Below are 20,587 nucleotides of genomic sequence, written 5' to 3'. Positions count from 1 at the left end.
CAAGGTACAAGCTTGGGATTTAAAGAAGGAAGATGGCTCTGAAAGAAAAAAGATTTTAAGTGTCTATAATATGCCAGATATCGGGGATTTTACAGTGAACAAGACAGGCATGGTCCATGGCCTACTGGATCATGCATTCCACGAGGGAACAAATAATAAGCAAATGAATAAAGATAGTTTCAGATAGGTGCTCTGCAGGAATGAGCAAGGTGATCTGATAGAGATGACTGGGGGAGACAGGTAGTGGGGTAAGCCTTCTGAGGGAACATTTGAGCTGTGAGGGGGCAGGAGCTGTGTCAAGAACTGAGAGGACAGCAATCCAGGCAGGGGGCACAGCACACTCAAGAGCTTTAGTTGGGAGAGGACTTGCATGTTTGAGAAAGAGGGCAGTGTTTGTGGCTAGAGCTTCAGAATCAAGGAGAAGAGTGATGTGAGAGGTGGTGAGAAAAAAGCAGTAGCCTCATCATGTAGAGCCTTTCAGGCTGCGAAAAGGAGTCTGGATTATAGTCTACGTGCAGTGAGAAGCCAGTGAAGAGTGTTAACAGGGACGGTTATTTTACATTTTTAAAAAATCTACTGGATTCCGTGGAGAGAGAATGGATTAGAGGGTCCAGCAGCAGAGAGGATGCAGGGCAGCCAGTTAAAGAGGTGATGACAGTTGCTCAGTTCAGACAGTATAGGGTCCTGGAACAGGCTGGAGAACAGAGATGGAATGAGGACCAATGCAAGAGACATTCTGAAGGTGAAACTGCACTTGGTGATACACAGATTTGGTGGGAGAGGAAATGGCAGTTATGCAGAAATCACAGGAGCTTTCTAAATTGGAAGCTGATGTTCTCACTTCTAACAAATGTATATCACTTTTAGCACTTCTGGTGTGTCAGCCTCTGCTAGGTGCTTTCATATAGGTGATCTTATCACTCAAGACCAAGTGATTGTGACTAAATTCTATTCATTTTCACTTTTTTAACAGTAGCTCTGAGAATATTTCTCTTCTGCTGCCCTGTGTCTCACATCCTCTTCTAATGCCACTCTAAGGGGTTGTAAAGTCCAGTTTATGACTAATACTCCATCTCAGGTCCTGGGTTCTGGAAAGGACTTGAAAGTGCTCCTCGAGGAGACAGCCCCTTTAGGAGCAACCAGAGAATCACTGAGATCCCACCTGAAACAGGAAGTTTATCCAGAGGAACATACTTTGAAGGGGTCACAGAGCTCGCAGCAAAGACCACGGGAACAGTCTAAAGGTAAGTAGAAGCCTCCGCCTTCACCTGAGGAGGAGGAGAAATAATTATCAATGGGAAATACAGGTCTGAGCTTGAGTTGGCTCCTGGGTTCCAGAATAAAGGCCTTTGAATTATATCCACAAAATAAGATTTCAAATTAGTTGATGTTAATAGCATATAAATAGGGTGGACATGCTCTATGTGTTAGCCAAATTCTCTTTTATTACAATCTAATTCTGTTACTTCTGAATAAGTTCTATTAAGGTGGACATGTTTACCCTCACCTCTGCATAGCCATTCTTCATGTATTTGAAGACATTAAAATCCCTGCTCCATCCAGTTTAATCTCTTCTAGAATGCATCTCTCCTATTATTTTTGCCCTTCTTCCAAAGCTCTATTGTTTTTACTTGTCTCAATTTTTTTAGACGCAAATTTTATTTTAAAAAAATATTTTAATTTAGGTGAAATTCACATAACATAAAATTAGCCACTTTCAAGTGAACAATTCAGTGATATTCGGTACATTAAAAATGTTGCACAATCACCACCTCTATCTTGTTCCAAAATATTTCATCTCCCAAAGGAAACCTTGTACCCACTGAGGAGTTGTTCCTTGTTCTCTATGGATTTGTTAGTCTGGACATTTCATAGCATTGGAATCCTACAATCTGTGACCTCTTGTGCCTGGCCTCTTTCATTTAGCATGTATCACTACTTCATTCCTTTTTCATGGCTGAGTAATATTCCATTGCATTGACAGACCAAGGCTTTATCTTTATAAGTCTCTGTGAAGCACTTTGGCTCCATACATTTCTAGATAGCCTAAAGGCCAGTGTTGCCTTTTCTGCTTAATTGAAAGCTGCCATTATAATTTGCTAAATAAATAAATAAATTTATTTATTTGTTTGTTTGTTTATTTTACAGCAGAAAAGAAAAGCTTTATTAGAAAGGGAAAGTACACTTCCAGATGTGAAAGTGGGCCTGGGCAAGAGAAGCATGGTTCAAAAGGCCACTAAATAAATTTTAAAAGCTAACTCATCTTTAAATAACTCAAATCCTGGAGGAAAAGATGGTGTCTTCATGCTGTTTATATCGGCAAGCTTCTGCTGATGGAATGGAAAATCCTAAGAGGTTTATTTGCTTTTGTATTTTTTAAGGAATATAAATATTCTGTCAATATCTTTTTAAACTTTGTCACTTAGCATTTACTTCCTTTTAATCTCTGGGAACATCTGTACCCTCTCTGGTATGTGATTTCTGAGGCTCTGGGGTCTGTGAGTATAGGTGGGCAGGACTTCTTGTGTTCCAGGTCTGCTCCTTTCATTCACTGTGCCTGCATGCTGCTCAGATCCCAAGTGTTTTAACCTTCCCAGGGTCACAGACCTCTGAATGTCCTCTGAAGATCCATTAATAGGTCATCAAAATGAACCATCCCTTTGTAGATTTCTTGAAGATGGGAGTCTGGTAAACAATACAGCCATTCTATCTTGGTCTGAAAAAATTTTTAAGTTACCGTGGTGTTTTGTTTTGTTTTGTTTTGTTTTGTTTACTCTTACAGCGCCTGACTGTGGTGTTTTTAAGAGTACTTGGTTATCTCTGGATGGCAGGGTTATGTGAGATTCCCGCCTACCATTAGTCTCTCAAAATTATTCTTTTTATAATGTCCACATATTTCTTAAGAATGAAAAAAAAAACCTTAAAAAAAAAAACTATTATGCCAAGAAAAATCTGGAACTTCTGCATACACAGAGAAGCCATCGGCTATGGCAGTCGTCCTCAAATTTGAGTATACCTCAGATTTATCTGAGGGCCTATTAAAACAGATTCCTAGGCATCACCCCCAGAGTTTCTGATTCAGTAGATCTGAGGTAGGGCCCGGGAATATGTATTGTGATAGGTTTCCAGGTACTGCTGATGCTGCTTGCCCAGGGACCCTACTCAGAACTTCTGCTCTGTGTGTCTGTTATGTGGAAGCTGCCCTCTAACAGAGGCTATTTCTCCCCCAGACTGGCTTCCTCCAGAGGCTGCCAGCAATTGTCCCTTGAAGAGAGGTCTTCAAGACCAGAAGACAGGTGCTGTGCTCTGGACCGCTGAGATCCAGGTGAGCTGTGGTTGATACCTTTTGTTTCTTGAAGTTCCCATTTCACCTCGCACTCATTCTCACTCTAAAACTCATTCTTTCCCAGAGATGCCAGAAAGACTTTTATGTGGTTTAGTACACTTATCTTGGGTTATTTTCTCATTCTCTCCACTCTGACGTCATCATATGGCTGCTTATCCAAACCTATCTTTCCCCTGGGGGCCTGATCTCCTTTGCCTTGCTTTGTCCCTGACCTGATGACTGTAGTCCTGTCTCTGCCCTACCCCAGGCTAGAATGGTCCTATTTTATCAGTAGCAGCAGACCCCAGTGTTATTATAGGGGCCAGTCAATTTGAAGACAGAGCGTATCCTTCTATCAGGAAGGATGCACACACCTTGGACTTGCAGAGGGCCCAGTTCAGGGGTGTTACACAGAAGAATAACAGAAACATCTCGCTAAGTAAGGATCTGTATTCTCTCTAGTTCCAGAGTGGATGTGTTCAGTTGTTCAAGGAGAGAGAGTCCAAAAGAACCTAGAAGGAAAGAGACAGATAGATGCAGTGGGGACCCTGTTAGGTAGAGGGAAAGAAGGAAATAAACAGGAAAATACTGAGTGTAAGCGAGACAAAGAGAAACAGAGAAAGAAAGACTGAGACAGAGACACAGAGAAAGGAAGTCATAGAGAGGGACACAGAGACTGAAAGAAAAGGAAAGCAAGGGAGTCAGAGGATTCACGATAAGTATGGACAGTATGTGTGACAGTGAGCAAGAATAAGGGAGGGGGTGGGAGACTGAAAGAAGTAGGAACAAAGAGAGTGGAGAGGGCAAGAGGGGGAAGGGAAACAGAGACAACAAGAAAAACAGAGCAGGAAACAGCAAACGGTGAGGCACAGACCGCGTGATGAACAGGTGAGAAATGAATGGACATGTGTTCACAGACAGCTGTGATGTCCTGAGTGACAGAGATTAAAAACCAACACAACCTAACCGTGACAGTCCACGTCTATGCCTAGGCCCTTCAGAAGCTCCAAGAGCCCTTTTTCAGTCTCAGTACAGATCTTTTCCCTTTCTCATATCAGTTCGGCCCTCTCTGGGCTACTCCTCCTCAGAGAAGCCTTCCTGACCATCAGATTCAGAGACAAGTTCTCTGCAGTAGGCTTTGTCCTTGATATCTCCTCCCTGCTTCTTCACGTGCAGGGTTTCCCGTTCATGGTCCGAATGTCATCTCTGGGCTGGATCAGAGAAAACACACAGCACCCCAGATATTCACTCCTGCAGAGTGAAGAAGAGTTCTGAGATTTCTACAAGTGAGACTGCAGTGGAAGTCCATAAGACACCAGCAAAAGGAGAAAGAAAAAATCAAGGGTGACACAAAACAGCTGGAATTGGCAGATAGGAAAATAGCAGGCATGTCCTTGGTTGCTGATGAAATCAGAACTTTCCTGTCTTGTTCTCAGTGAGCCTCGGTTTTATAAGAAACTCCAAGTGCATAGCAAAGCAGCCAGCTATACAGGGAAGTTACCAAACTCTTGTGTGAATGTTTCCACTGGGCTCTGGAGCAGTGTCAAACGAAGCTGAGAAGTTCTGGGCCAGTTGCTGTCAAGGAAGAGGAAGTCTCGGCCCTGTGCCTTGCAGGAGATGAAAGCTCTGCTGGCCTCACAGGGGTCCTCCAGTTCTAGGACCTTGGCAGACAGGACAGTTGAGGCCAAAAGGCCAAGCCAAGGCCCATGGAAACAGAAATAAGTGAGGAATGAGGACACATTGGAGGCCTCAGACAGCTACAAATCCAAAGCAAGCAGCCAGTCCAGGAAACTTGGAGCCACCCCGGCACCTACAGCCTACTCCGGAGCCACTTGGGTAAGGACCTTTCTGCACAACTGTTCTGGTCCTGATCACCTATAAGCAAACTGCTCTCCCAAACTGGGGCTTGTCTTCCTGCTATAAACTGAAGATGGATCCTGGTCCCTCACTTTTGGGGATATGCTGGGATAAAAGCTACGGTGGGTACCCAACATAAAGCCACTCATTTGGCCATGTGCAGGTTACATATAGGGAAAAGTAGCACCTGAACCCTTATATTGTCTGATAACCCAAGGGATTTTGTCTTGAGTTGTGAAATTGGAAAGCCAAAATCAGGTACCTTTCTTTCACCAAAGTAGTGAATTGTTGGAGTAGATGTTATATCGAGATTTTGCCAATAGAACATAAAAGAATGAAGGTGATATTGCCCAGGGGAATGAGTATTCTCTGTGGAAGGTGGATGATATCCTAGCAGGTACCACTGTGTGAATTCAAAGGTTGTCCTATTAGTCTGGGAATCAGGTTCCATTGCAGCTGGTAATGGAGCAGAATAAGAGTAATCAGGAGTTCAACGCTAGAGGATGCGTTCCATCTTTTGTGTGAGTTGTCAGGGTAGTCCTTATTGAGAAAATGGCATTTGATCAAAGACTCGAAGGAGAAGGAATGAGCCGTGTGGCTCTCTGGGGAAAGAGTATTAAGAGACAGAGGGAATAGTCAGTGCAGAGGCTCATGGTGGAGCAAGACTTGGCAAGAAGGCCAGTGTGATCTGCAGAATGAGAGAAGATGAGTAATAAACAAGATTCATGAGCCACATTGCATAGGGCAGTAGTAGTAGAAGTGATGGGAACTGCAATTGAGAGTGTTTAAAAATGTTTACAGCATTTTAATATTGTTGCACTATCCTACTGTATTTTTATAGTACTTTAAACAAAAAAAAAACCCCTGCTTTTTCACAGAAATTTGAGAATCACTAAGATAGACCTTGAGGCCCTACATAAAGGACATTGATTTTCAGAGTTATAAGGGGTATACTTGCAGGGTTCTGAGTAGAGAAGAAATAGTTTTAATATGGCCACTTTAGATATTTCAGTTTATTTGGCACTTAACTCTACTTAAAATTTCATCTCTTTTTTTTTTTGCTACAGAGACTCGTAGAGGACTACCCTCCTTGAAGTCAGGATCCATGTCATGTTGATATTTCCATTTCTCATAAAATAGTACGGTAGGCATTCAATACGTGTTAGTTTGAATTGAATGAAAAAGGAAGAGGGTCACTTTGACTGCCGGGCTGAGATCAGACTGTAGGAGATCAAGAGTGGAATCAAGAAGACCAGGGAGGCGGCTCCGGTGTAACTTTGGCATCAGATAATGGTGGCTCGGAGAGACTGGAGTAGAGGAGGTGATGATAGAGGCTCTGTGCCCTTCAGAGCATCATGACCAGATATAATCAGAATGCACTTGCTGAGACAGCTCTGAGAAAATAAGCCCCCACCAACTGGCCCAGATGCCACCCCTTTGAGGGGATGGATGCTAGGCCTCAGTTGGGTGTAGGGTTCTCGAATCGCCATCTAGCCTAAACTGCTATTCTCAGGCATTAATAGCTTATTCTCCCTTTGGAATAATAACTGCTGTAATATAGTTTCTTGCTTCTGCAAGGATGAGAAGAGATATAACAGATGGAAATGGGCACACTGAGTGGGTACTCAGGCATCAGAGGTGGGTGTAGGCAAAAGTCTTCTATAACTAGCTCTTCTCTCCTTTGAATCTTTGCTTCTATCCAAGTCTCCTCTGTTCATCATTTCCTCTTATGTGACCATATGACCTCCGGGATTCCCACCATTATGGATACAGGTGAGCACTGTCCTTACTGTGATTCATCTCTCAGGGGAAATTCAGAGATTCAGGATAATTAAAGAGAAATAGAAGTGGTAGCTTTTGTAAGTCGTCTGCACTCCTCAGTTGGAGGGGATGTCTTGCTTATTACACTGAATGTTTTTGTTTTAGGAAAAAAAGCCCACAGTGAGATATCTTCCAGGAATCGTGGCAACTAAATGTGGCATAGTTTGAGGATGGTCAAAGGATGGTAAAGTCCACATACAGGACATTACCCTAGCGATCAAGAGGGAGCTGTTTTTGCTCCTGATCTTATCATCATGTTGATGAATGACCTTATATAGGCCAAGGACTTTAGGTTTTCATGGTGTTTAAGGATTATTTCCCTTGCAGCTGAGTTCCCGATTTAGCATTTACCAGTTTCTTTCGAAGAGTCTGTGTCATTTTTCCCCCATGGAATTCCACTTAATGTGCTTCCTTAGATTGCTGGTTTGGACTCGAGCCCAGACTTTCTTCTCTTGCCTCCTTCTCCACCACTGGTCTTCTTTTCATAACCAGACACTTAGAAACTTGCTTTCTTCTTGTTAGAGCTGGCTAGTCTCAGGATGGCCTTTTATGATTCTACTCCCAGAAAATAGGCCATTTAAGAATTGAGAATACACCTATAGACAGACAGACAAATGACATAAAGCATAACTCTTTCCCTCAGTTTTTTCATTGTGTCAGAATATCCCAAAAGAGACAGAATAAGAGAAAAGTAGGTTGAATTAAGGTATATTTACCTATGATCACAAAAATTGGAGGTTAAAATATTAATTGGAAAATAAAACTTAGCCTTTTAATTAGCAGAAGACTGAATCACGTGAATTCCAGTTAGGTATTTCTTCTCTGTTGTGGTTTAAATGTCACTCTTTCCTCATTCCATTATTTTCCTTCTCCACAATCCAGTGTAATTTTATTCTTTCAGGTTTCGAGATCAAGAATGGGATTAAAAAAGGTAATCCAAAATGGGAAGGTTCAGAAGTAGACATGAACATGGGTATATGGAGAAAGTCTCGTGGAGAAGTGTTCTGGCACTCTGAGCCGAAAACAGGCTGGGAGGGTGAGAGTGTTGAGAAGGCAACACAGACATTCTACAGGGAAGAGTGAGGAGAGAACCCCATCTCAAGAGAGGATAAGTCACCAGAGACTTTGGACCAGGAAGAAGGCCTGGACTCTTCCCCTCTGTGGGAGAAAGTGCTCTCAGAGTTCTCCCTCCTCACCACCAGCCAGCCCCAGAACTGGAAAAAGCTTCTAAATATCATCACAAATGTGGGAAAAGCTTTAACTGAGGTTCTTATCTTGTTTGGTATCAGAGAATCCACACAGGAGGGAAGCCTTACAAGAGCAGTGAATGTGAGAAAGGCTTCAGCGAGCATTCCAACCTCACTGCCCAACTAAGAACTTACACGGTGGGGAATGTGGGAGAAGCTTCAACCAGAGCTCTAGCCTCATTGTTCACCAGAGGCCTCACACTGGAAAGAAGCCTTGTCAGTGCACTGTCTGTGGGAAGAGATTCAACACCAGTGCCCAGTTTAGCATTCACCGGCGTGTCCATACAGGGGAGAGCCTATACAAGTGTGTGCAGTGTGGGAAAAGCTTCAACAATAGCAAGCACTTCAGTGCCCACCAGAAAACCCACACTGGAGAACAGCCTTACAAGTGCTCTCAGTGAGAGAAAAGTTTCACTAAGAATGCCGCACTCATCCGCCATCAGGAAGTACACACAAGAGATCTATCACAGGAAGAGATGTGCTGAGTGTGTAGGAAACTGGACACCTCAGTTCCCTAAATCGACATGTGTTTCTCAGAGCTTCCTTCTGCTGCGAGAGTTTTACTAGCCACACCCTGGATTAGCAGTAAACTTATTGACAACTGGTTCTCAAGTACCATGTCTGGGAATAGGAATCAGCCTAAGAATGCTGAACCCTCTTCCCATCTCTGCCTCTGATTCCAGAGTCTTGTCTCACTGTGGACTTTAATTTTGCTTACAAGGGCAGAGGCTACAGGACCCATAAATCCTGCCAAGAAATTAGGGTATCCTAGGTGTGAACAGAGAATGGGTCACTGGATGCCTGAGAACTGTGAGAACTGTTTCTGGGCCATGTTAGAAGAAATTTTCCCTCTCATGGGGAGCACATCTAGAAGTTTAACAGCATGGCTCTGTTCTAAACCAACAGTTGAGCTCTAGGCACCTACTATTTTGTACTACTGCTACCTTCAGGGAGGATCGATCACTACTCTGTAACACAGCCACCACTGAAAAGGGAGCAAAAGAAATGAAAGACAGGTTAAGCCATTGAGTAATAGTAAATCAAAGCAAGTGATCCTTAGCGAGTGTAACATCTGGTTTAATCTTTGTAAGATTTCTTATTTCACCATCACCCTCACTCGTTCCTGGTTTCTTGTCTCTTATAATCAGTTTCTACAAGTTTCTAAGCATTACTATTTCTGATGAAAATAAAGATGTTTCTCCCTCCACTTCCTTGGTCTTTGGTTGTAATTTTCTCCATTAGAAACTTAACACTCACGTAGAAGCCTGCAAGGTCCTGAAGAAGATCTAAATGTAGCACCTGCTTCAGGGCAGTAGCACATACAGAGAAGGAATAAGGGGCAGGAAATGGGAGAGAAGGAATAGAATAAGGTGGGAAGGGTTTGAGCCTTCACTGAGAAGAGAGATCACAGGCGTAAGAAAAATTGAGGGACTGCAGGAGGCTCTGACTGCAGGTGAAAGGCAGGGTGAGTGTGAGGGGCCCTAAGAACCAATGTTAAAAGGTGATCCAGTACAAGGCATAGGTATTTAAGCCTTTTTGAAATCTCCACGAATAAAAAGTACTAAAAGGAGGGTACATTATACATGACTCTTGGCCCATACACTGACAATGTTAGTATCTTGGATAACTTACGGTGAAAAGCAAGTGACATTCTACCTTAAAGACAAGAAATTTTTTTTTTCTAAACAGGAAAGAGAAGTAAAGGCAGGACAGAGAATATACTTCAGTGTTTCCTCAGTTTAAACCTTGCTGGGGCCACTCTACATTTTCCTGCATATGCTGTCCTTGAACATGGCCCTTAGGACAAGGTATGCTGGCCAGTTCCCAGAGACACATACTTACCTCTGCTCTACAAAAAATCAAAAATTAACATCTTTGAAGGTCCTGAGTAAAGGTAAAGAATGTTTGGGACAGCCTGGCTTCATTGGAGATTCATGGTGGGGAAGAAGGACACAGCCCTGGGGTGGATCAATTACTGAAGGGCTTTGGTTATGATATCCAAGAAGTTAGATTTGATAAATGAGGAGAGCCACTGAAAGTCAATACAAATGCTAAGGAATTGGAGATCATGCCTCACTAGCATGCAACTCCCACTCCTGGGTCTTCTGTGGCCAGGGAAACTGGGATGCAACTAGAGAACTGGCATTTTCAAGTTGCCTTCACCTCTAATTTGCTTTATTCTCTTGTCTGCTGGGCAGAAGAAGGAACATTGAGTACTAGATCTCACAACCCTTGCCTGTGAGCTACTCTTAATGGTCTGGAGTAGATGGATAAGAATTAGAGAACACATTTATTTAGGAATTAATTTGATCATCCGTAATGTACCAGGTATTATAGTAGGAGGTAGATATAAAGAAGTGAACAAAATATACAACCATCCTGAACCATACTAATGGGCCCCTTGGAAATAACAGTGCCAATCAGGCAGCACTACTTGGCTACCAACCCCCCACGATCCGAATGCCAGTGCTTCAGGGCCTATCAAGCTTCCAAATTCTGGTCAACTTTTCCCTGTATTCTCTCAACCCCATGTGTAGTAGCTGTTTTGTACAGTTACCATTTCTGTTACCTACATGTCTACTTCCCATTACCTAATGCAGCCTAATAACACATTGAGAATGAATTTGAAGTAGGTTTTACAAAAGTTTACACCCACAAATTTATAGATAATGCCAATGTGTAAAATTACCCACTTGGTTTGGTTCAGCCCTTCAGATGTGCATTAACACAGGTTTTACCCCTGTAAAATAACTACTGGGGCTCTACATATAGTTTCTTTACTTCCTTCCCTCGCCGAAACATTTTAACTAATTGATTCAATTGTTTAATTGACAATATTCCTTTTTTCCAAGGATTCATAACCACTTCCCATAGAATGGATCAAATATTCTCGCTACAACCCAGAGAAGTAGGGCAAAGCCTACTTACTGATTGTCAACCTCACATATCTATTGTGGTTCCTCAGCCTAAGATGGTAGATGGATGCTCACAGCCAAAAGAACTGGGTCCCTCAAGCCTCCTTACCCCACTCTCCTTTCCTCTTGCCACCTCTTATATGCCTCTCCTGTGAGGGGATCACCTTATCGGTTTGGGAACAGCCCAGGACTTCAGGGATCCTGAACTACAGTGAGCATTTCATTGTTCACTTGGTCAAAGATGAATCCTCACTTTCACCATTATCAGCTACAGCCTCACGGTCCTGCTACTCATCCTTGGCTTCGTTCTGGGTAGAGACAAAGAGAAGGGTTGAGCATCTTTTTCTTGTAAAGAACACAGGACAAGTAACCTCACCACTCCCTGTGGTAGGGGAGTTAACCTGAAAGATTTTGAACTTAGTGCCCTGCTTTGGCATCTGGAAAAAGCTGTGCTCCTGAAGCTGCTTGGGCATTCCCCATTATAGCAACACCTGTGGAGTTTTCATAACTTTATGATTAACTGAGAGTTGCAAGTTAAGTCTGTGTTTCCTCATAGCCCCAATATGTACCTGTTATCATAGGTTAAGTAACTTGCACGGTGACTAGAGAAAGGAGCTGGATTTTGAACATGGGCCAAATTAATATGAAAACCTTTAATTACTAGCCTCACTCTTAACTTTCTGGCTAACAATTTTTGTGAGACTTCAGAGTGGTGACCTTACACTGTTACATGAGACAAGGGTCTCAAGTTCTGTGTAGTTCTTACTAATTGCTATTTTTGCTAAATGTTAAAATGTAGCACAGTATTTTGCAGATGTAGTTGTAAAGAGGATGAGCTTGGGGGGAACTCAACCTTGTAAATGTAGCCAACTGTAAAGAAGAAATCAACCAAATAGTGTATATAAGCAATGGCCACACCACGCTCAAGGAGGCAAGAGCTTTGGATGTGAATCCCGTCTCCTTTACTTGCTGCAAGTAAATAAAACTACCTAATAACAACCACGTCTAGTTCTTGAGTTGAACACTTCAAGCACTCATTCTTGAGTAGAACATCCCTTGAGTTCGGTAACAAATTTGGTGATTCTTGTAGAATCCTCCTAAAAAGTCTCTCTCTCAGCCTGGTGTGAACACTGGGTGAAGCAGTCAGCAATGGCAGCTTGTCTGGGATTTACTTGCCTGCATCTCCACCGGATGGAGGATCTATTCTATAGGAAATTCCAGCTTGGTGCTAACTACCTGAACCGCTGCCTGACCAGACCTAACAGTGGAGTGGCCACCCAAACCTGTTCTGTTCAGTGGACTGGAAGGTAGGCAGATAGGTCAGCCCTGTGGTCACTTTAATTAGTGCTTCTATTCCAGTTTGGGGTATCAGGTTGTCTAAAGGATAGTATCATTTCTGGTGCATGCTTGGTTTCAGCTTGTTGACATAGGAACTGTCTCCCAGACATTGGATTCAGGGCCCAACCTAGGTCAAACTCTGGAAAGTTGAGGAACGCCTGCAGGGCAATCCAAGACATCCTTAGATGATGACTTCTGGTCTGGCTGTCTGGTTGTCAGGAAACCTTGTGTCACGGATAGTGTTTTCGGTGGGCTAGAGGTTATTGGTTCTGTTCTACAGGAGTTGGATTTTGTTCTTTGCATGTACTTTTACGTTGCCTTGTTTATCTTATATGTAAATGTGCAAGCTATAGGAACCTCAGATTCGATCCCCAAATTCAGCCCCTTGGGTTACTTTCTCCAGAAATGGATTTGTCTATTTTAAAGAAATTAAGTGCTTATATAAATTTAAAAATGTAACAAGTGTGTCAGTGGGAAGAAATTATGTCTGTCCTGTCCAAGGTAGCTTTGCTTGAGGTGTGCAATCTAGTGTAGATTCGGGAGGCATTATTTTCTAAGTGCAGCTTCTTTGCTTCCTCAAGTTGCAGCATTTCATCTGTTACTAATCGCATTCAAGCTTCTCCTCCAAAACTCATACCCTGCTTCCATCCAAGGAGTGTACTTTCTGAAGCATCTGCAGCCAGGGTGGAACTCATGAAGGCACCCCAGCAGTTTCCTGAATGCTGGTGAGGTTCCCATCAGACAGGCCTCACCACCTTCACTGAGGAGGCTCATGGTTTCCAGCGGAGGTGATCTGGGATGAGCAAGACTGAGAGGCAAAGGTTTGGCTGTGGGACTCGGGGCCAGTCTATCTATGGCTAATGGTGTAAAGATATATGCTTGGGGTTATATGGGAAGAATTATCTATGAGCCACAATTGAAGCATGTTTTGTAGGCTGTTTGAATACGTGACCTTCCCCAAATCTATTCATATAGAAGACTTTCACTGCTTTTCTTCCTCTGAAGGATAAGAGGTTGGGGATTATCAATTTCTAGCAGGTATGATTTTGGAAATTTTACCACACATGTGATAACAGAGGACAGAGAAAGCAAAGAATCGATGGCATTTGGGTAGGAGGTGATACACTCTTTCAGAGGTAAGGTTTTACCTCAAAATCAAGGAAACAAATATTCTTGTTAGAATGTATGGGTAAGGTTGAAAGCAGAGGTTTCCACTCTTGGTCACACATCAGAATAAACTGAAGAACAATTTAGCAATGCTCTCCAGAAAATTCTGAGGGGCAATAGGTTGAGGAACTCCTATTTTAAGAAAGACAAACCTAGTTGATCAAGGGTGTTTTCCAAGCTGCAGTGGAGCATTTATATATGTTAAGAAAGATTGAAAGAATGCTTAAGACAGTACACAAAGGGGTGTTGGGAAAGCTGGACACAAAGAAATTCTTTTAGTCTCTGACATGTCAGATAGGATCAAAACAGCTGTCATATCCTTTACCTATTCAATCAGGTCCTAGAAGACCAGGCACCTATACCCACAGAGATAAATGAACACAAAAAGATATTTGTTCCTCACAGGCGAGCTTGGAAAATAGTAAAAGAAGCCCGTGATTCCATATACTATGGAAAGGAAGCACCCTGTGAATGGTTAGATCGGGTAAGAGTGACCCTGGGTATCAGAGGAGTCATTAACAATGTCATGGCTAGCTGTGTACAGCACACAAAGAATAATGCATATACCAGAACTCTGCTACCAGGCCCAGGAAAGGTTGCTTGGAAAAAATTAGCAGGTAGACTACAGTAATGCCCCTGCTCCCAGAGGATTCAAATATTTATTAGTGTTAGTAGATACCTTTACTGGATGGACTGAAGCAATCCCATGGCAAACTGAAAGGAGCAAAGAAGTTGTAAAAGCACTGCTTAAGGAAATAATACCTAGGTTTGGACTCCCCAGGACCTTTCAAAGTGACAATGGGTCGGCTTTCACAGCAGCTCTAATAAAGAGAGTAGAATGGCTCTCCAAATTAGGTGGGTCTTACATTCTTCATGGAGACCATAGTCCTGAGAAAAAACAGAATGATGTAATCAAAAGCTAGAAAATACCCAGGCCAAACTGTGCCAAAAAAGCCCCCATAAGACCTGACTTAAATTACTACCAACTGCCCTGACCTGGATCATGACAGCACCTACAGGAATGCTGAAATTTAGTCCTTTAGAACTTATGTATGGTAGACCCTTTCTGGGCTCCTCCCAAATTTTAGAATGTCTGGACCCATTTATAGAAGCATATTACCCAATTAGGAAAGGTAACTCAAAACTGAAATCTAATGTGATTTTATCCACACCAAAAGATACTAAGCTAACATATATAATCCAGGGAACTGGGAATATTTAAAAACCTGGAAATCAGGATCCCCACAAGATCATCTAAACCCAATACAGAGAGGTCCTCATTAGGTGTTAGTAACAACTCAGTTCTTCTCTTAAAACTATAAGATATACCTTCCTGGATACATCACTCTGGAGTGAAGCCAGCCATACCACCCAGCAAGAACAAGGAACCAGATCTACAGTACTCCTGTAAACCTGACCTCAAGCTACTCTTCAAAAGACAAGTTACGTCCAATAAGTCTGATTATGCACTCCTGTTTTTAGGAATCCCAGAACCTAGGGAACACCAAGACTTTCATAAATCAGGCAGCCAGAAATTTTCAGTCCTCTAACTCAAAGACATATTCTGACCATGTTCAGCAGAAAGCAGTTACAAAAGTATGACCCTCGTCTCTATTCCCTCAAGAATGAGCAGTGAAAAATCTCAAAGAGGATTTGTTACATAGGACAAAGGTCCTAAGGTCTGGGTGGTTCGTATTAAATGCTATTCTTCCTCCCCCCACTTCTTTAATTTCCCTCCACCCTGACCTATGGATGTTGCCATTTCTCCTTAAGAATTGGATCTCTGAAGGCAGGATGTCACCTCCCACACGCTTGTAGTGTGCACTCAGGGCCTGGTGCCCCTGGCGCTTTCGGGGGGTCTGGCTCACCCAGGGTATGGTCCATGGCTCCACCTGAGGTGCAAACCCAGGATCTTCTGTGTGTAAAGCAGACGCACTAACCACTATACTATGGAGCCACCCCCTAAATGCTATTCTTGATAAATGTTCAAATGTAGCACAGTATTTTGCAGATGTAGCTGTAAGAGGATCACCTTGACAGAAACTCAACCTTATATGTGTAGCCAATTGCAAAGAAGAAATCAACCAAATAGGGTGATCAACCAAATAGTGTACATTAGCAATAGCTAAACCTCCCTTCAGGGAGACAGAGCTTTAGATGTAAATCCTGTCTCCTATACTTGCTACAAGTAGATAAAAATACCTAACAACAACCACATATCATTCCTGAGTAGAACCTTCAAACGGCGAACACCTTAAATTTGGTAACAATACCATCAGGGCAGTTTTGTTGTGACATATATTTATAGGATTAATGTCTGCCATCCCCTGAAATATGTAAGGTTCTTGGACAGCATGGAATTTGATTTGTTCATTGCTGAATCACAGCACCTGGAATAATGCTTGGCGCTAAATAAATATTTGGCAAATGATTGAATGGGTGAAAAAATACGAGGAAGACTGGGCTCATGAGACCTGATTAACTGACTGGGTGTCAAGCACTTAAGCATTATAAATACCAAAGGAGACTAAGAGTGGCCTCTGGCTGAAATTTTTCTGACGCTGTCTTCAGTCCATTTCCATTACTGACACTCTAGGGCAGGATTTCTGAACCTTGGCACTATTGACATTTTGGGCTTGACAGGTCTTTGTTGTGAGGGCCACTAGTGGTATCCTGTGCATTGCAAGATGTTTAGCTGAATCCCTGGCTTCCACCTACTAGATGTCAGTAGCATCCCCCAGTGGTGACAAAATTGACTCCACACATTGTCAAAGGTCTTTAAGGGGCAAAATGGCCCATGGTTGAGAACTCCTCTAGGGACATATCATTAGACTGAGTTGGTATAAGAATCTTCCATCTGTCCACCTGGTCTTCCTATAGAACAGAGCTGGCTGCCTTGACTTTCTGCAAATCTAATCCAACTGTATAACTGCTCTGCTCAAAAGCCTTCAAGACTTCCTACTGCTTCTGAAATAAGCCAAGGTGTCCCAACTTGCAAGGCTCTCCCTGGCATTCAAGGCTCAACCCCTCTCTCCAGCCTCATTGCCCACTATCCTATACACAGTCTACAATCCAGCACAGGTGTACTGGTCCCAGGTCCTGGAACAGGCTCTGTGCTTTCTATTCTTAGTGCCTTTGCCCACTCAACATTTCCTTCCTAAGATTCAAAGCCTGGTTCATTCTTTCAGGTAGACACTGAATACGAAGGGCTGCCTGTCTCCACCCATCTTAACAAGAATAGGAAGGGTACACCTGACTCTAGGCATTAGAAATGTAGAAATAAGGAAAATTTTTATGTTCTCAAGGAGCACACCATTGAAGAAGGCAAGAAACCCATGGGACGAGGACCGGTAACACCACCAGCACCTTCTGGAGGCCTCCCAATGCTTTGAACTCCTCAGCCCTGTCTGTAAGTCTGTCTCAGGATGCCTTATCTTATTCCACCTAATACCAGAATGTGTGTCTGGTGGGTTTATCTACTCCACCAGTTTGGGAGCTGAGGGCCAGAGGAATGCTTGAGCTATCTTCGTGTTCCCACCACCCAGCACAAGGGCTCACAAGGACACAATAGACCTCAGTGAACGACTGTTTTATTATTGTAAACCAGCGGTCCCCAACTTTTTGGCACCAGGAACCCATGCTCCTATGAGAATCTAATGCCTGATGATCTAAGGTGGAGCTGAGGCGCTGATGCTAGTGCTGGGGAGCGACTACAAATACAGATAAGCTTCGCTTTCTCACCAGCCACTCACATCCTGCTGTACACCCCGTTCCTAACAGGCCATGGACCAGTACTGGTCCACGGCCCCGCCTGAGAATTGAGGACCTCTGTCATAAACCAAAAGGGCAAGAGGCCCAGAGCCTTTCAAGAGAGTCCACACCTGGTAAATGAACATCTGGGATCCCTGAAGGGCATCAGGACTGACACTCCCAGCTACCACATTCCCAAGCCTAATAATATTGAATCTTATGAACTCAATATTACTATTTCATCCTCCAGACAAGGAAACTGGGACAAAGTTTAAGTGACTGACAGAAGTAGGACTGAAACTTGCTTCTAACCCATTTTATCTCCTTTTTACTTAAAAATACTGCATAGGTACTGTAAAACATTCTCACCCAACAATGAAGTCTCTTATCTCCCAAACACCACTCCCTCTCCAGAGGACATAAAGATTATTGTGTAGATCTTTCTGGAATTCAGTCTGTATTTTTGCCCATTTACTTTACTTTCAATTTTTTGTTTCAATATATTGACCTCATCTTTTTCTTTTTTTAACTACTGCATTTAGGAATGTACTATAACATATTCAATCTTCAATCATTTCCCCTTTGATGGACATTCAAATGCCTTCCTGATTTTCTCATGCTGCATGGTATTCTGGATTGAATTATTCCAGTTGGATTTTCAAAGCTAATGGATTGGGGTGTGCATGACAGAAAGAACCCTGGAAGTTTCTTTGTGGTCTTCTAACTTTGTTCTGGTCCCCCTTCATCCATTCATCATTTATGAAGACTCTGGTTGCACACTGAAGGCATAGTACTCCATCGAGATATAAATGGAGGGAGCTGGGATGTGAAATAGATAATATACCTCCTTAGGTAACATATTCCGTCTTTGATTAAGTGTAACACTGAGCAGTTTCTCTAAAGATACCCACATACATCATCTATTTTGATTGTTACAAAGTTCCTGCTGGCTATTATATTCATTTTACAGATGGTGAAACGGACTGTTAGGTCCACTGACTACCACAGCTAGTATAACAAAATGCTCAGTGTCTTGACTCCTAGTGTCATGACCTTTCTAAGGTTATCTTGCTGCCTCACTATTCAGAGGGCAGGGTATACCTAGATGGCTACATTGACATGAGTTACAGAGTCTCACTATGAAAAGAGGCAACGGCGGAGTAGTGCTTCTCAGTAGCCCTAGTGGCAACGGCGGAGTAGTGCTTCTCAGTAGCCCTAGTGACTGTCTTCTCAGCCACCTGGAAACTTCTTCAGTGCACCCTTAAGGTTTTTGTTCCTCAGGTTGTAGATGAGAGAGTAGAGTATGGGTGTAATTATAAGAGGATAAGGGAAGTAGCTGTTCTTAGGCTAGATTTAGGTGACTGTCCTAAAAAGTAGTCTACTACTATGACATGGGAATTTCAGGTTCCAAAGCCTTTGCTTCTCTGTGGCTTTACATATCCTTGGCTAGCTTTGCCAATATAGCCTCAGGTGACAAGGACTTAGCCCATGGAGACTAAGAAGATGACTGTGGCCACCAAAACCTTGCACTTTTTGAAAATGGCCAGGTTATGCTGCAGAAACACACAGCACCAGTACCTCAGTGGTTAAACACAAAAGTTTATATCTTGTTCCCGCGAAGTCCATTATAAATCGGGGGACTCTCCAGAACAGCTGTCCCGCTATGTGGGAACTCAGCATTGCAGACTGGTTTGATCTCATGGTTCCTTCCTCTGTATATGCCTCCATGATCGAGGAAGGAAAAGACAGCACTAGAGAGTCTTGCACCAACAAATAAATGCTTCAGCCAAGAATTGAGGTTCTACTCACTACCCAATGAGCAAAATGATCTCATGACCCTAACTGCAAGGAGTAGAAAAGCATAACTATTCTTTTTACTGTTCACTAGAATACAAGCTCCTTGATGGTATGCATTTTTTCTTTTGTTCATTACTACATCCTCAGTCTAGAACAGTGCCTGGGCACATAATAGGCTCTCATTAAATGAATGTAGGGCCAGCAAGAAAACTGCACATATCTTGGGAGGGAAGACAAGAGTCCCAGGGTTCTAAGGCTGAGGGTGTTGGTTAAGAGCTATGCAGACTAGAGATTCAGAGCTGGCCCTGATTAAGAAATAATATTTGGTATAGCTTATTTTGAGCAAGAAAATAAGACACCACTGAGAAAGCCAGACCAACTGCCTAGGTGACTTATAAAGCACTGGACAAAATCAAGTCAGCATAACCACCACCAGTGCTGAGCTCCTCAAAGGACCTGCAAGAGCCACAAATGCCATCTGCTCCTTTAAGGTAGTCAGTCCTTTCCACATTATCTGGGGGTATGGAAAAGGGAAAGAAATACACTTTGAGTATCTACTTGTGGCTAAGCTGGTACTTTTCTTTTATGAATCCCTGTGATTCTCAGATCAACTCTGAGGTGTTTTCTCCATTTCACAGAGAAAACGGAGACTTAAGAGTGTTTCAATAACTAGTCAAAAAGCAGGAATGTTTCATAGGCTATAGATACAATACGATGTCATCCAGGCTGGCTCTGTAGGAATAACACACAAATCAGTCCTGCTAAGCCTGACTTCAGGCCTGTCTAATGAAGCTAAGTCACAGCCAACAGACCCACTAGATATGGGGTCTTGAAAAAGTCTCTGTATCTCTTTGAGACTTAACTTCCTTGTTTATAAAATAAGAGATTTAGAAGAGATCATTTAACTCCTTTTCTGATACTACCTAAAAGCTCTGACAGGAATACATGAGTCACTGTTGTAAATAAAGTGAGTTATTAGAAAATCCACAGCCTATAGAAATTTTCAGCAGTCTATCAAACTTGTCACCTAAATGGTATACTGAAGAAAACAGTCACTGGTAGATCCTGCCAGCTTTACAGTTTACAGTGTAAAACAACCAACATAGATGTGGATTTGTCGAATTTTGCCCACCATTCGGCATCTGTTCCAAAACCTTTATTTTTTGGAAACTTGGTTTCTAGTTGACTGAATTTTAAGGTCACCATGCCCAGTGAACCACAGAATCCTGCCTGTAGCACAAGCTCCAATTCTGAAACACAACTCTCTCCATGTTCTTAATAACGGCAAATAACAAAACCCAAATTAATAAGCAAAGAACAAAACAAAAAAAACATGAGTTGATCCTAAACTCTCATTAATTTGTGGGGGG

General features: G+C 42.7%; 1 protein-coding gene across 12 annotated transcripts in view; it reads left to right on the top strand.

Moving 5' to 3' along the window:
* ZNF597 (zinc finger protein 597) overlaps positions 1 to 20,587 on the top strand; it is a 63,679-nt gene that overhangs the window by 29,405 nt on the left and 13,687 nt on the right. For 2 of the 12 annotated variants that reach the window (XR_005657816.1, XR_005657819.1), the window contains exons 5-9: positions 1,079 to 1,244; positions 2,149 to 2,355; positions 3,231 to 3,325; positions 4,502 to 5,161; positions 6,250 to 9,457. The gene's annotated coding sequence lies outside the window, so the exon portion shown is untranslated. Of the gene's footprint in view, positions 1 to 973; positions 1,245 to 2,148; positions 2,356 to 3,230; positions 3,326 to 4,501; positions 5,305 to 6,249; positions 9,458 to 20,587 lie in introns of those variants that run through there. The other 10 variants (XR_005657811.1, XR_005657817.1, XR_005657815.1 and 7 more) reach the window with 9 other exon arrangements.

The sequence above is a fragment of the Pteropus medius genome, unplaced genomic scaffold, assembly GCF_902729225.1.
Source record: "Pteropus medius unplaced genomic scaffold, Ma_sr-lr_union100, whole genome shotgun sequence".
Classification (NCBI taxonomy): Eukaryota; Metazoa; Chordata; class Mammalia; order Chiroptera; family Pteropodidae; genus Pteropus; species Pteropus medius.
This window is presented reverse-complemented; position numbering and strand designations above follow the sequence as displayed.